This window comes from Glycine max, chromosome 12 (genome assembly GCF_000004515.6).
Source record: "Glycine max cultivar Williams 82 chromosome 12, Glycine_max_v4.0, whole genome shotgun sequence".
Taxonomy (NCBI): domain Eukaryota; kingdom Viridiplantae; phylum Streptophyta; class Magnoliopsida; order Fabales; family Fabaceae; genus Glycine; species Glycine max.
In genome coordinates, this window is record NC_038248.2 from 10,829,643 (window position 1) to 10,846,010 (window position 16,368).

At 31.7% G+C, this 16,368-nt stretch overlaps 2 long non-coding RNA genes across 2 annotated transcripts; both read left to right on the plus strand.

Moving 5' to 3' along the window:
- Nucleotides 1-381: 381 nt before the first annotated feature.
- On the plus strand, nt 382-2,490 carry LOC100807202 (uncharacterized). The gene is made up of 2 exons (XR_001383814.2): nt 382-743; nt 2,131-2,490. It is a non-coding gene; the product is annotated as an uncharacterized lncRNA (long non-coding RNA).
- Nucleotides 2,491-8,184: 5,694 nt separating this feature from the next.
- LOC121173177 (uncharacterized) lies at nt 8,185-9,397 on the plus strand. The gene is made up of 3 exons (XR_005887521.1): nt 8,185-8,768; nt 9,139-9,204; nt 9,310-9,397. It is a non-coding gene; the product is annotated as an uncharacterized lncRNA (long non-coding RNA).
- Nucleotides 9,398-16,368: the final 6,971 nt, after the last annotated feature.

Below are 16,368 nucleotides of genomic sequence, written 5' to 3' on the forward strand. Positions count from 1 at the left end.
ATTTTGATAACTTGATGGATCAAGCGAACTGATGGAACGTTAATTTGCCGATCCAATATTTAACATCAATAACTTAGAAAAACTATTTGTAATTTTCTAAAATTGAAAAAAATAAAAAAAATAAAAACAATTCACATTAATAAGTTGAGGATGATTATACTTACTAATACTTCTAAATTAGACACAAGATCCAATAACTACTTTAATAATTAAAAGAGTTAAAATAACACTAAAAGATTATATCTCATTACAAATTTAAGAATAGACTCAAAATACCATTAAAAATGAAAATAAATCTTATTCTAAAAGTTGATTAAAACTGATAAATTTTGTTTCTTCTTCTCTTTTCTTGATAAGAAAAATTTAGTCTATCAGCAAATTCTTTTTAAAATTTCTTACTCCTTACTTTAGTCTATTCATGTTGACTCCATCCAAACCAAACTCTTTCCTCCTTTAAATAGTGACTAACCCACTTGTACACAATTCCCGTTGGCATCCTTCGGAGTTTTATTTATTTCAGCAAGCCACGGAAAGCATTATTCCTAGAGCAAAAGAGTTGAAGCTTCCAAAAGGTTCCCTAGGCTTTCTCAATGCACATTTAGGACCTCAAGGCACCCAACGCTTTTTCAAGTTGCGTAGCTTTCTCAAGGTGTTCGGATAGTTCTAGGAATCCTCAGGATTTAAGCTATACCCTCTGTAAATCACAATACACCAAGAGCGTCTTATTAGTTTGACATCTCAAGGTACCTTCATGGCCTTATATCTTCACCAAAATCTGTGTAAAACCACATGGTAATAGATTAGAATCATCAAGAATCTTCTTTCAAACCCCAGACTGTTCAATAACAATACTGCTGTAGGTACTAGGTAGTGAATCAGAAACTGGTATCATTATGTTGTTTTTTTCCTTTGAAAACATCTTTCTTTACAAGCATTAATTTTTGTTGCATTAGTATATATGTATGATTAATAAACCTTGTTTCAATAAAATGTCCTTCCTGATCATGGAAAATACCCCACATTTTCCAGCTGTACCATCCACTCCTGTGCTAGATTATGCCGGAAATGAGTAAGGACAAAAGAGGGGTTTGGGCTATAAGAAACTTGCTTACATCTGGAAACAGGTGTGGAATATAAGGGAAAATTGGGGAAATAAAAGATGTAAGCAATTATTAAGTGAAGATTTGGGAGGTAGGTAGGTTATACTTTATAGGTCTCAAACTTGAATGACATGTGATATCTTTTCTTTTTTTGTCTTGAGGAATTCTTAAGGTCTACCTCTATTGTAAATGAGAAATTATTAAGTCTAGGACCCCCACGTGTCTATGGTCCCAACTAATCTTTCGATGACGATCATGTGTTCCAAGACTACCTAATAATCTATCATTTCAAGGAGCTAATTTTCAAAAAGAAATCGTAGTTTTTATTAACTAGCATTTCTTTTCTACGTTTCTTATATTTCTTTTAATATCACAGTTATACTTTCTTCATACATGGTAAATTTGCCATGTTAATTTGGGGAGGCTCTGAGATAATATGCATTTCAGAAAAATGTCTCATCCAGTATTAAATCAGATAGGCTTATGACAGAAACAAACAGGGTTATGATTGCTTCTTGCTGCTAACTACTTATTTTGGAAGAACTAAGAGATATAGGAGGAAACTTCAAGAAAAGAGCAAGGGGAAATTTGAAAATAAAAAGTAAGAAACAACTATTGTGTTTGGCATCTGACTAAAAGGGTGTGTAATTATTTTTAATTAAATAGGTTAGATAAGTAGATAAGATTGTTATGCATTCCAACGTACACGGTATAAATTACCCGAGTGGTTTGATTCAGTTGTGGAGAATACCCAGCACTATTTGATAGCAAAAATTAGTCCTACTTTACTGTGTGAGCTGTGGAATGTGTCATTATCGTATTCTCATGATGCTTAATAAAGGCACTATTATTGCAAACCATGGAACTGTCATTTCCTCCAGCCCCTCCCTACCAAACCTCATGATTCTATCCGTAGTTATTCTAAAATTTGCAATATTTTTTAAATCTGTACCTTAGCATACTGAGACAGGTTGAAAGTTATGAAATGATGGTGTTTTCCTTTAACTTTACTTTTACCATATGCATGCAGCCTGTGAACAACCCCATACTGAAGGAGATGCTTCTAAACAGTGACATTTCAAGAGTGTCTTGTGTGCTTGCTTATTGCATTGTCACTCCCCTTTTGGAAGAAGTGTTGTTTATAGGGGATTTCTTTTGACATCACTTTCATCCGCCATGGAATGGCAGCAAGCTGTTCCTATAAGCTCAGTTTTATTCAGTTTAATTCACTTCTCTGGTGAAAACTTTCTTCAATTGTTCATCATTGGGTGTGTTCTTGGATACTCCAATTGCTGGACTGGGAATTTGAGTTCCTCCATTGTTATACATTCCTTGTACAATGCTTTGACCTTAGTAATAACTTATTTTTATTAAATTGTATTTGCAGAAATCATTGAGCAAAATTGTTACAACTCTTTATATATTTTACCCAGGTGTCTCTAGTTTGCTTATGTGATTTATATTGTGTTCATGACCCATTCATTGCCTTATGCAATGACTCTAGAGCTTTTTGTCCCAATAATATTCTACCCTGTTGCTAAATGTCACCATTCACCAATTAAAGATGACCAACATTTAGGTTAAAAAAATAGAAAAAGCTTTCTCTACGAGAGTTTCTTATTCTCCTAACATTTAGTGAAATTGGATGAGCCTATGGTTGTATAACGTGAAAGGAAAATTTTATCAAATGGAAAAATTACAACGCTACTACAAAAGTAGTTTTTTTTTTTTCTTTTGGTGACCATTAACACGCTATTAGTTTGGTTACCTCTCGTACTTCTTCACCATTACTATTTCAGCATATCTTATGAGACATTCAATAATAGTAATAATTTATGGTTTAGATAAAAGCTTTTGTCATTTTTATTTTAAAGCTTTAGTATTCAAAAATTACATTAGTCTTTTTTGTGAATAAAAGATACATTAGTCTAATTACTCAAGCTGACCATATTGATTTAAAGAAATTATTTTAATTTTTTTTAATTTATAAAACTTAAATTTAGAATCTTACTAAAGGAAAATAAATTCTTCATCACTGGAATAACCACCACAGATGAATTTTATTTATTTTAAACATTCTTATTAAATAAACTATGTTAGTAAAATTTTATTTAAATAAAAAATTATTTATTACTTTATTATTTTACTTTATTTTGACGGATAATATATTAGTTAAAATATAAGTAAATATTCATTACAACATAACATACTAATAAATATCTAATTTATGAGAAAATTGATATATATATATATATATATATATATATATATATATATATATATATATATATATATATATATATATATATATATATATATGATTCGAAAAATAATATCAAATAATTCAAATGGTTGGATTGATTAATTTTGCATTCTGTAATAAATTATTAATTAGTGCTAGTGTAAAAAATTGACTTAATATCAAATAAGCCCTTATATATGTACATAGATAGATTAATTTGCTGATGTCTATCCATGGAGTTGTCGAATTCTCCCTTGATATTTTTAATTAATCTAATAAAAAATTTGTTGTTATTCTATTTAGCCTTTTCTCTTTAAGGAAACACAATTATTTCTCCGTAGGAGATTATGTCTATGTCATCATATTTTTGCTGCCTTTGTCCCCCTACCGAATTGGTCCACTGTTTCAGAAGCTATTTTTCTCTGTTCCTTTTTTTTTTTTCCTCTTAAATTTTAAGTATTTAAATTTAAATTCAAATTGAACCATGAACATTTGGCCTATCCCATTTAAAAGCAAGAGAATACAGACATGAACATATAGGGTCTGAAACTTAAGTTATCTTTGGATAAAATTGAGAACGAATTTTTTAGAATTCTAATATATATATTTTAATTTGAAAATACAAAATGAAAAGGAAAAAATATTCTTTTGATAGTAAAAGTAAATGTTAAGCTCCTTCAATGGCATCCAAAAACATATACTTAAAAGTTTAATAGATGCCTTTAAAATGAGAAATATATTGAGAAGAAACTTGCATTTATCAAAGTAGAAATAAACCACTTAATTAATGGTTTGGATATTAACATTTTGGGGTTTTGTAAAATGCCATCGATCGATAATTATTTTTCATAATAATTTTCCTCAAGTTAGGTGGACAGCACGTACATAAAGCTGGAGAACAACCACCTAAATCATATAATATTTTAACTTTTTTTTTTAATGTGAGATGTAATCCATCTTGCCATGGCATAAATTTTCAAATTGAGAGGAATTCTCGGCAGGTACAAAAAAATTTCTACTTTATTCGACTTTATTACTATACAACTTAATATATGCTTTAATGCTTATCTTGTTGACTTCACAATCAAATACGTATCTTCCTTCACATTCCAGCAAAGCTTTAGCAAATCAATCATTCTGGAGTACTAGTATAATATAGACACATGCACCCTCTTTAGTCTTTACGCGTCACTTGTGCCAATAGCTAAGCTGGATTTATACATTCCTTGCGTAATGTTGCCCTTTATTTGCTTTGTTAATTAATAGGTGAATGAACGATTAGTTATCAAATAAAAACTTCCTTATTCGAAGATGATACTCTCATATATAAGATTCAATGGTTGAGAGAGATGAAAAAGATGATAAATTTGATCTTCTTTAATTAACAAAAATTAACATTATAATAAACTAATTATTTTCACATCAAAACTCTCTTCTCACATTTAATAACGCCTAAATATATTTGAGTTTCCTATAAAATTTGACAAAATATTAATTTTCTCCTCATAATTTTATTTATTAATTTCATCTCCTCAAAAATCAAATATATTTTTATTGATCTTCAACTGTAACTCGTCTAAAAGTAATATAACATGGTTACATTTACATGTATAATTTGACTATAAATTAATTAAATAATTTGTGACGATTAAAACTCATCAAGATGTAATAAGAAATTTATGTCAGTTAAAATTCTTCAAAATTATAATTTTTTGTCACTTTCTATACAATTTTTTCACATTTTCTTGTGAGATTAAGAAGAGAAATAAAAGAACAATAATTTCTAGTATCTTTTGAGTCTGTTTAGGAAGATAAAGAGAAAAATTAATTTTGTTAGTCATCTAAAAAGACTGTTTAATAGAATTATCACCAATGATCAACAAAATATATTTTTTATTTTTATAAGGATCAAATTAATATAAATTTTTTTTATATGAATAAAAGTAATACTTTTTAAATTTTACCATACTCCAAACATATTTTACTCTTTAATAATTATTTTTCCGTATCTTTCCCAACGTGTGCCCTTTGTACTAAGAAATAAAAAAAAGGAATTATTGAATATAAATATAAATATAAATATTTAAAATGTTATATAAAATATTAACACTTAATTATTTCGAATAATAAATGCTTTATTTCTTAACATATAGTCATATATACACTGAAGACACGTACTAACAAAATCCTTTTCATTCTTCTTTATTTATTTTGTTTTCTTTCTCCGTCACTTGGCGTACGTGCGTGTGTGTATCAATGTATGTATAAAGTGTGAACAGCTGGTGGGTGAGGGGTTTATTTATTCATTGAAAATGGAGTTTCTCTTTTAAAACAAAAAAATAGACATGCAAACAAATACCATAACGGGTATATAGATTGATCGAACGTGGAAAGACGATGATACAAAGATATAATTTATTTTTTAAATTGCTTATAAATAAAATAATATATATATATATATATATATATATATATATATATATATATATATATATATATATATATATATAATTTTCAAATTAAAAATTTAATTATATATATTTCTTTTGAGTTGTTCACAAGGAAGAGGATTCAAACTAGTTGTGTGGTGGTTTCTGATGGTCTTCAACGAATGAGTGTGATGATGTTAGTTTGAGTAACTTAGACACTCAAGTTATAATATGTATTAGAGAGTAGTCAATTTTTTTCGTTATCATGTTATTGATATAAAGTATTTATCGATTTGGTTGATAATTAATTTTAATTGAAAATCTAATTAATTAGTCAGGTTTAATGAGTTCTCGTCTTCTAATCCTATTTTTCTTATTCATAAGGGTCAAACTCGATATTTTATTTAAAGAAATTAAATTCAATACCTCTTGAATGAACCCTAACACATTGAATTATACATATATTTACTATTCTTGTTGGTTTGTCCCCACAAATTTATGTATATGAATATTGCCTCTACCACAAAATTTCTGGCACTATTTACACAATTTTTTATATCATAAAATAATGTTTAATTTTATAATATAGATAGTAAAAAGGAAAGGATAAATGATCCATTTGGTCCTGTATCTTACTCTTTGATTTAGTTTGGTTTTTTATTTTTTTTAAAGTTCAATTTGGTCATTTATCTTATTTTTTTGGTTTAGTTTAGTTCTTTGTCTTTTTAAAAAGTTTATTTGGTTCGTTGTCTTAACTTTTTTGTTCAGTTTGATCTTTTATCTTATTTTTTTTCAATTTGATCCTTCAATCTATTTAAGATAGACTTCATTAATCATTTCAAAATAAACTTTTTAGTTCAGTTTTATTCTCTTCCCCTACACTTCATTTAAAGAAAAAAAAAATCATTCTTAAATGATTCACGACGTCAATCTTAAATAGATTGAAACACTAAATTGAACATAAAAAATATAAATGACTAAAATAAACTTTTTAAAAGATAAATGATTAAATTGAACAAAAAATAAGATAAAGGATCAAATTGAACTTTTTGAAAAAAAAAGAATAAAGTGAATAAAAAATTAAGATAAAGGACAAAATAGATCATTTAGCTAAAAGAAAAACACAACTTTTACCGTTTAATTTTCACTATTTTCCTTCACCCCAATTTTCCTTCAACTTTCTTTTCTTAGCCCTTGTTCGGGCTGATTTTTCATTTTAAAATTTTTAAAAATCAAAATCAATTTTAGTTTTGAGTTTTGGTTTATTCTTTGTTTTTAGATTTTAAAAAGATGTTACAAATTAAGGATAAATAAAATGAGTCAATAGTTTTATCTTATCTCGCTCTACTATGAAATAATGATAGTGATAAAGGTAGCGTTGTGGGAGTGGCGACGATAACAGTGATGGCAATAGTGGTGGTGTCAATGGCGATGACAACGATGATAGGGATGGAATAATGGTGGTGACGATGGTGGCAGTGGGATGGTGGTGGTGATGATAATAACGGGGAAATGGTGATGACTATGTTTTAAAAACCCGAAGTGATCTGATTGGTCGAATTGATTCGACCGCGACCCGAAGGTTTGGTCAGGTCAAGTTGCTTATTGGATCAACCATGCATTGAACCTTATGTAACCTGGTATGATCCAGTCAGGTTTGTGGTTAAACTAGTGAACCAGAGGTTTGTTCGGGTCAAGTTGCTTATCAGATCGACCATGCATTGAACTTGATGTAATCCGATATGATCCAGCCGTGTTTGCGGTTAAACTGGTGACCTACTGACCAGAGTTGGGTCATGCCTAGGGAAGGAAACCCGTTGGATCATGTGGGTCAATTAAGATTGGATATAAAGACCATGGCATGTGGGTTAATTAGTGACCTACTGGTTCGACCATTGATCCCATGACCTAATGCCTTGATTGGGTTAATCACTAATTTGATTTTTAAAATTATGGTTGGTGGTGGGGTGGAATAATGACAATGATGACAACAATGGTGATGAAGGCAACGGTGGAATGGTGACGATGACAATGACAATGATGTGGTGATGGTGACGGTGGTAGTGACGATAACGATGATAGAATGGTGATGGGAATAGCACACTACTAAAAATTGAGCCTTTTACGTCGCTGATTCTAAGACAGTTGTAAAGGATCGTCTTAGAAAGTGCAGCAGTGACGTTTCCATAATTAACTCGAATGGAACGACGACGTTTCCGCAAACCCATCGTTGATGAGGCATTCAATGGCAAACTTGTAAATTTGTTATTTTGATACAAAGACGGTCTTAACCTCACGACCGTCTTTGTATGGTCGGTGCTGGATTTAAACCAACTTGCTCTCACTCGCGTCCCTCTTTATTAGCTTTAATTTAAACCTCTCAGCACGGTGTCGTTGTCTCGCGTCCCCTCATCTGTGCCCCCTCGCGTCCCCTCATCTCCTTCCTCATTCTTCTTTCTCTCTCATTTTTCTCTCTCTTCCATTGCTTCTCCATAAGCAACGCCATGCGAGGTCAATTGCGCAATCGCCATGACTGTGATGACTCTTGCTCCTATTGACGTACATTCCCTTACCCCTCATTCTGCAACTCCCCCTGCGCTTCTGATCACTCGCACGTTTTCAATTTTGCGAGTCATTTTTTGCTTTCTCTTATTTGCTTGCTTGATTTTTGTTCCTTTTTTCTGTTTTGGCGAATGGTGTCAATTTTGATTGTCATTTTGGTGGGGAAGGTTAGGTTGCCGCCGAGTGGATGTGGGTTTCGTGTTAGGGGTTGTGGTTTTGATCTGCGCGAGTGGAATTTGCTTCAATTACGATGCATTTCGTGCTCGGAATTTGGGGATTTAGTTGGGGTTGGTTCTTCGGTGGATCCGAAGTAGGGTGATAATGATGATTTCTTTTTGGTTTGTGTGTTTTGGTTTTTGCAGCAGCAGCAGGAGTACGAGGAGATGCTTGTCCCGCACACGGATTTGGCTGAGAATAATCACCAACCCATGGAAGGTACTTGTTGCTTTCTCACTCTTTTGATCCGTGGAGAAATCCCCTCTTTCTCTGTTACTCTATTTATTGGCTTTTATATGACCAATTTAAATAGTTTCTTAAGAGTTCAGGGAGACACTTCATGCGTTGTTTGATTGCCAGAGAGACAGAGAGGGAATAACTAATTGATGAATTGGTCTTAAAGAGTTTTGATTGAGCTATTTTTTTACAATGTTCTATTTTATTTGTGAAGGTGTGGCATGTGAAGGAATTTAGAATGTTCTATTTTATTTGTTTAAACTTGTGTTGTTTTCCATTGATATTATGTATATTAAGATATAAGATGGGCACTGTCTTTTGTTAAATACTTCCTTTTATTTAAATTCTACAGCTTGCTGGTGTACATCTCTCTACACTGATCCCATCCAGAAGCGATGATGCAATCAGCCTTGTGATGGTAAGTAGTTTTACTTTTATTACTTTACAGTGTACTTCTGTTCCCCATTTTTCCACTAATAGATTGTTATGTGTTCATTTTTCCGTTTGAATTCTATTTTTGCAGTCACTTTGTTCATGGGATCCCTACAAGAGACCAATAGTAGCATCCTTTTTTTCAGGTTGTCTTTTAACTAATCCATACTTGGAATCAGGTTTTTAAATTTTTCTCTATCATTTAATCACAACTATATTTTGCTTTATACAAGTAGGTTTTTAATGTTTGTGATTTTTAATTTGTTCAGAGTTGCTTTTACATCCTTTCATCCCTTCGCACCAGAGCTCTAACCAAAACTCCACTATCTGGTTTGTAACTTAATTTATTTAGGTAAAATTGTATTTTTAGTCCCTCAATTTATCTTTAATTTCAGATTTAGTCCCTCATTAATTTAATTCACGAATTGGGTCCTCCTATTTTGTAACATCGTGCAATGTTGATCCCCCAGACCACAATTGGACGTTGACCGTTAGCAAGTGACGTTGACTGCCACGTGTCACATTTTTATTGGATGATGACTGCCACGTGTCATGTTCTGATTGTATGATGAAAACAACAATGTATTTCATCTTTCAAGGAATTGACATCCAATCAGAACATGACACGTGGCAGTTATCATCCAATAAGAACGTGACACGTGACAGTCAACATTCCTTTGTAATGATCAACGTTCAATTGTGGCTTGGAGGACCAACATTGCACGATTTTACAAAATAAGAGGACTCAATTCGTGAATTAAATTAATGTGGGACCAAATCCAAAACTGATGATAAACTGGGGGACCAAATTTGTAATTTTGTCATTTATTTATATTGTTTTTTTTATAAGAAATGACCTATGGTTCAATTGGAGGTGATCCTAAACTAGTTGTCTTTCTGGTTGCAGCTGGTTACTAAATTATTAAGTTACTTGGTGCAGCTATTTTACGTTTATAAGTCTAGCTCGCTAGTACTTTGGAGGGAAAACATGTCTCAGGTGCGTTTGTAGCCTAGCTTTTTGTCTTGGTCTTTCAATTTTTAACGTGCAAAATTGCAAACAGGATATATTCCTATGATCCTGTGGATATTAACATGAAATGATTAGGCCAAAATGGAATTTAGAAAGGTGAACATATATTCCTATGATCCTGTGGATATTATGCACGTATTGTTTTAGTTTAGTTGATTTAGATGGATTACAATATCATCTTTTAAACATTACATACAGCTTTACATAAAAAAGTTGAGAGCAAAAAACATTAAACTGTAAATAGAATAACTTAAAAATAGGTTTAAAACTATAAAAAGACTATCTAAATTTGGTGGAAAGCCAGTGATCTCATTAATTCCTGGTGGTTTCCTTTCTGTGCAGCACCTGAAGAATTTATGCGGGAAATTATTTTATCCAAATTTTGAAGCCGCTTCCTTAAATTGATACTACAACTTGATGGAGGCTGCACCTATCAAGAAATTCTTGTACATCACATTCTAAACATTTTTTTTTATTTTAAATGGATATTTTGTAGTTAACAATATATATATATATATATATATATATATATATATATATATATATATATATATATATATATAATGAAAGTTGTATATGTATGTTCATTCATGCTTGTTTTATGAAAATATGGCCTTCAGTTTTGCTTTATAAACAATTATTAATAGTAAATTATTAATTATACATCTATAGATTGATGACTTAATTTATGATGAGTTTATACAAAAATTTTAACATTGAAGCTTGGATACTGTGTTGAGGGGGCATACAAGTATATTTTTTTGTTTTTTTTTTTTTTGTTTTTGAACATTGAAGCTAAAGAAGTTTGTTTGGTTTAAAGAATGTAAGATTTGAACTTTGAAGTATGTATTCAATATTCATATTGCATGATGCTTGTGTATGAATATGTTGACAATGGGAATCTAGAACATTGGCCGCATGGGGATGTTGGACTTGTAATTACTGGAAGAAGTCCTGTGGATTATAGTAAACCACTAGGAGAGGTTAGAAATCATCACCTACACACTCAACAATTAATTTTGTTATTCATAGTATTTTTATTTATCTCAAGCATAATTACTTCTATTGTGAGATCTATATATTAATACTTAGCGTATCAAATATTAATATAAAATAAAATGTTAGGTTAAGTTATTAACGTTTACATTATTTTTTAATTATATTGCATAAAATTATAATAAACAAATAATTATAAGGTTAATATTTTTCTACTTGTTAATGTAAAATTATTATATACCAAAAGTGTATATTCATTAGATTCATAAAAAAATTCATTTAAGATTGTCATGGAGTGAAGTGTAAATGTATCATTTTCCAGGAGTGTGACCCCCCTAACTTTCAATTCGGTGAAAAAAAATAAAAGTAGTTTAAACTAAAAAAATAAAAAAAATGCATTCTTTATCGGTTATGAGACGAGCGATGTAGAATGCTAACCATGGTCGTCTTAAAATGCGATGCATTCTATATTGATTATGAGATGATCGATGTAGAATGTTCAGCATTCTAAGAATAGGTTATCTCTTTTTACAATATTGTCTATGACGACGATCGTCAATCGATGTAGAATGTCTTTAATAATCAATGTTGAATCCACATTTTCTAGTAGTGGCAACTATTGTGATGAGGTGTAATAGTGGTAGCAACACTAACAATGATGATGGAGATGGTGACGACTAAGATGAGGTGGAATGATAATGACGATAGTAGTAATGAGGATGACAACAATAATATGATGACTAAAATGTATTTTTTAAAAATAAAAACTAAATTCATAAAATAATTTTTCTTAGTTTGGTTGATAAATATGAAACTATTTTAAAATTAAATTAAAAATTAATTAAACTTTATTTTTATCAAACATATTTTATTTTAAAATTATATTTAAAAATAAAAAAAAAATTAAAAACTCACGGTCATCCTAAACCTAAACAGGGCCTTAGATTTTGCCACCCATCTAATGAGCTAGCCTGGGTCCCAGCTAGACTCACTTTGCTTTCAAATGTGTCAGCATTACTACAACCTTGGCATTCACGTGGTCCCCTTAATCAATGCCCCAACGTGGCTTCTATGCTTATCCCGCAATCAACGTAGGCATCAAAGGACGATTCAGATCAAATTTTATACCCACATCACCAACCGATCATCGCCACGTATCCTACGATGCGTTGGATTCCACTAGACCTCTTATTTTAAAGTGATTTTTTTTCTTCTTCCACCACCTTGTAGAACTCAAATACCAATTAGCCTAAAAACACTCACAACCCAACCCAAGTTTTTTCAGTTTTTCTCTTCCCAAAGAGTTTTGTTTTGTCTATTGTTCTCATGGGTGGGTTTGAACAGCAGATGAAGGATAGAGCCAAGGAGCTCAAGGTCTTGCTCAAGAAAGGGGTGAAGATTGTGGGAGATTCATGCAAGAAGGGGTGGAACAAAGTCAAACACATCAAACGCTAGCTGATTAGTGATTTGTAATCATTTGTTGCATGGCTTATTATCCCAAAGTCTCTTGATTGGTTTTGTTTTTTGGTATTGTTATTTGTACTTTCATAGGTTTGGTTTGCATGTAAAATGTAGTCCTTCTATTTTTTTGTCCCTCTCTCCCCTTTTTTGGGGTTGTTTTTGTCTCTTCCTAGGGAAGTAATTTTGGTGTGTCCGAGTTTGTTTGTTTTGTTAAATCTAAAATTTTGTTTTATTATTCTCTCTGTTCTTCCTCTGGATTGGTATGTAAAATTGCTAGTGAGGACCCAAGTTCCAGATCTTGTTTCTTTTGATTCTATTTGTGTAATATTTTAATTTCTTTTATCTTGCTTATTGTCCTTTTCTGTTAACTAGTAGGGTGGTGTTTGAAATTTGAAAACTATATGGTTCAGGGGATCCGGATGCATCCCCCGATAACTTTTTATTTTATTAGTTGGTGTGTGATTCAATTTTAACTTGGGAAGCTTAAATGAGTAGGGAGAGGGTCATGATCATGCATGGGGCTTGTTTCTTAATCATGATTTATTTTGGTTCTGAACGCGTTATTCGGCAAGTTTTAATCAATCAAATAGTGGGATAAAAAGGTCCACCAATGCTAGATTGAACCCATATCCTATAAAATAAGGTTTTGAAGGTTTTGATGGGAACACTATTTTCCTTCATTCATTTCGACTATGTCGCTGAGGAAGTTTGTGGGGGCAAATAATACTTTTAGGTTTGAACAAGGTGCAAGTGAATAGACACATGCTTTTGCCCCCAAATCATGATGAATGAGGTTTCCTAAACTAGACGTGCTGGAAACATAAAAGGAGGCAGAAGCATGTTTCATTGCTATATGAAACTTCTAAAGTGAAAAAAAGGAACTATTTTGTTGGATAATAAACACACCCACAGATAAAATTACTTATTTTCACCAAGGATCATGAAAACACAATAAAAATTACATCTTAAGAAAAATAATAACAAATACAAAAATTTAATGTGGTTTGGTACCTCTTGTCTACGTCCACAAAACCGTCTCAAATAGTGTTTCACTATCACAAAAATTATTACAAAATTATAACTCACCCTAAATAGTGTATCACTCTACAAACCAGAGTATCTTACTTAATGATTACAAGAAATGATAACACTCTTACATAAAAATATTTCTCTCTCAACAAAGTGACTTTGTTTCATCTCTTTTTTCACGCACTCTCTCTCCATGTGTTATTTATCCACTAATTATATTCTCTATTGATAGTGAAAATTGCCACCAACTATAGTAAATAAGTTCTCTTGAAAGTTGAAACAAAAACAACTTCCAATACATCCATTCAAATAATATTCATCTAGTAAAATGCAATATTTCACTTTACATTTAAGTCATCTAAATCTTAGTGATAAAAATCTAATTCTCAATATGCATGCACCTTATATTTTGGCTTGAAACTCTACAATTCTCCCCTTCAAGCCAAAAGAGAAATATCCTTCAATCAATTTAAAAGTAAACAAACTCTCCCTCCAACGAAAGTCTCTCCCAACACTTCGACAACATTACAAAGTTCACTTTCTTCTTCACTTTGCTATCATGGTTCATCTTCAAGGCTTGTCCATCCAAATAGCAAAGGTTACCCTTATTTTTCTGTCCTTACAACATCAAGTGTCTCTCCTTGTACACCTTGCATCCCACTTTGAACCAACATACTTGTACCCTTGTGATGTCATCTCCCCCATAGAAATCATATTGACAACAGTAGAAGGTACAAACCTCATATTTGAGAAAGTTCGAATAGCAACATCATGGAGCTTCATCTTCACGCTCCCTATGCCTTCAACCTTCAATTTTCCACCATTCCTTAACTTAAAATAGCCAAATTCTCCATCAGATTTCAAAGTATCAAACATCTCTCGATCTCTACAAATGTGCTTTGAGGCAAAATAATCCATCACCCATTTTGTTTTAGCAACCTCATCATTTGTTGCCAACAACACATCATTTTCATCTTCAATACTTTTTACTACATTAGCTTGGGAGTTAGCGTCATCTTTGTTCATATCTCTTAATTTCTTCAAGTCCTCCTTCATTTGTTTACATCTCACTTGCACATGACCATTCCCACCATCATAGTAACATTGAATGCTACCCATATCTCGTTGCGGATGCAATTGTGATTTTGATCTTCTTCTTGGACCATCATGTCTCCTTGAATGATTCCTCCCTCGCTCAGACTCCACCATAGCTATTGCATTGTGTTCATCATCAACATTTTCATTTCTTATCATTCTCTCATTTTCTCTAAGAACGACGGTCACCTCATCCAAATTCAAAGTTAATCTTCCCATAAGCAACGTTTAAACCAAAGCTTTGAAGGACCTTGGTAGTGAGGCCAACAACAACAGCGATTGCTCCTCATTAGAGACTTTATCATCTGCACTCAACAATTGACTTACTAGCTGATTGAACTTGTTGATGTCGTCATGGAGATCTCCTCCCATCTCCATTTTGAGTTGATACAACTTCATCTTCAAACAAAGATGATTGGTTAGTGACTTTGAAGCATAGATATTCTTGAGCTTCTCCCACAAGGCCTTCGGTGTTGTCTCCTTCAACATGTTGTATTTTATCTTAGGAGCAAGGGCTAACCCAATCATGCTCACATCTCTCATTTGAATCTTAATCCATTCAGTTTCATTTATAGAAGCCGATCTTTCATCTTCTAACACATGATCAAGACCTTGCTGCACCAAAAGGTCTTGACTAGTACTCTGCCAAATCATAAAATTTATTTTTCCATCAAACAACGGTATCTTGAACCTTTGTGTGCTCTCGACCATAGCTCTAATACCACTGTTGGGTAATCGACACTCCCACAAATAAAATTACCCACACCTACAAAGAATCGTGAGAACATAATAAAGATTACACCGTAAGAAAAGTAATAACAAACACAAGAAATTAATGTGATTTGACACCTCTTGTCTACGTCCATAGAACTGTCTCAAAAAGTATTTCACTATCACAAAAATGATTACAAGATTGTAACCCACCCCAAATAGTGCATCACTCTACAAACCCGAGTACTCCACTCAATGGTTACAATAAATGATAACACTCTCACTCAAAGACACTTTTCTCTCAACAAAGAGATTTTGTTTTACAATCTCTTTTGTCACACACTATCTCTTCATGTGTTGTTTATCCACTAATTATCTTTTCTATTTATAGTGAAGATTTCCACCAACTATAGTAAATAAGTTTTCTTGAAAGTTAAAACAAAAGCAGCTTCCAATGCATCCATTCAAATAATTTTCATCTAGTAAAATGCAATCTTCCACTTTACATTTAAGCCACATAAACCTTAGTGATAAAAATCAAATTCTCAATATGCATGCACCTTATATTTTGGCTTGAAACTCTACACTTTTGGCATGGTTGGTAATTCTTAGATGCTATAATTTGGGGACCCTTATTTTGTGTCCCCACAAATGTAGGATTCACTGTCAATTTCAAATTATATGTGTAATTTTATAAAGAAATATGAAGATGCTCTAATTTGAGGACCCCTATTTTGTGTCCCTTGTTTTAAATTAGCTATTTATGATTTTTGTTAATAATTTAAATTTTAAAATGACCCTTGTGATTAAATATTTATTCTTGAAGTA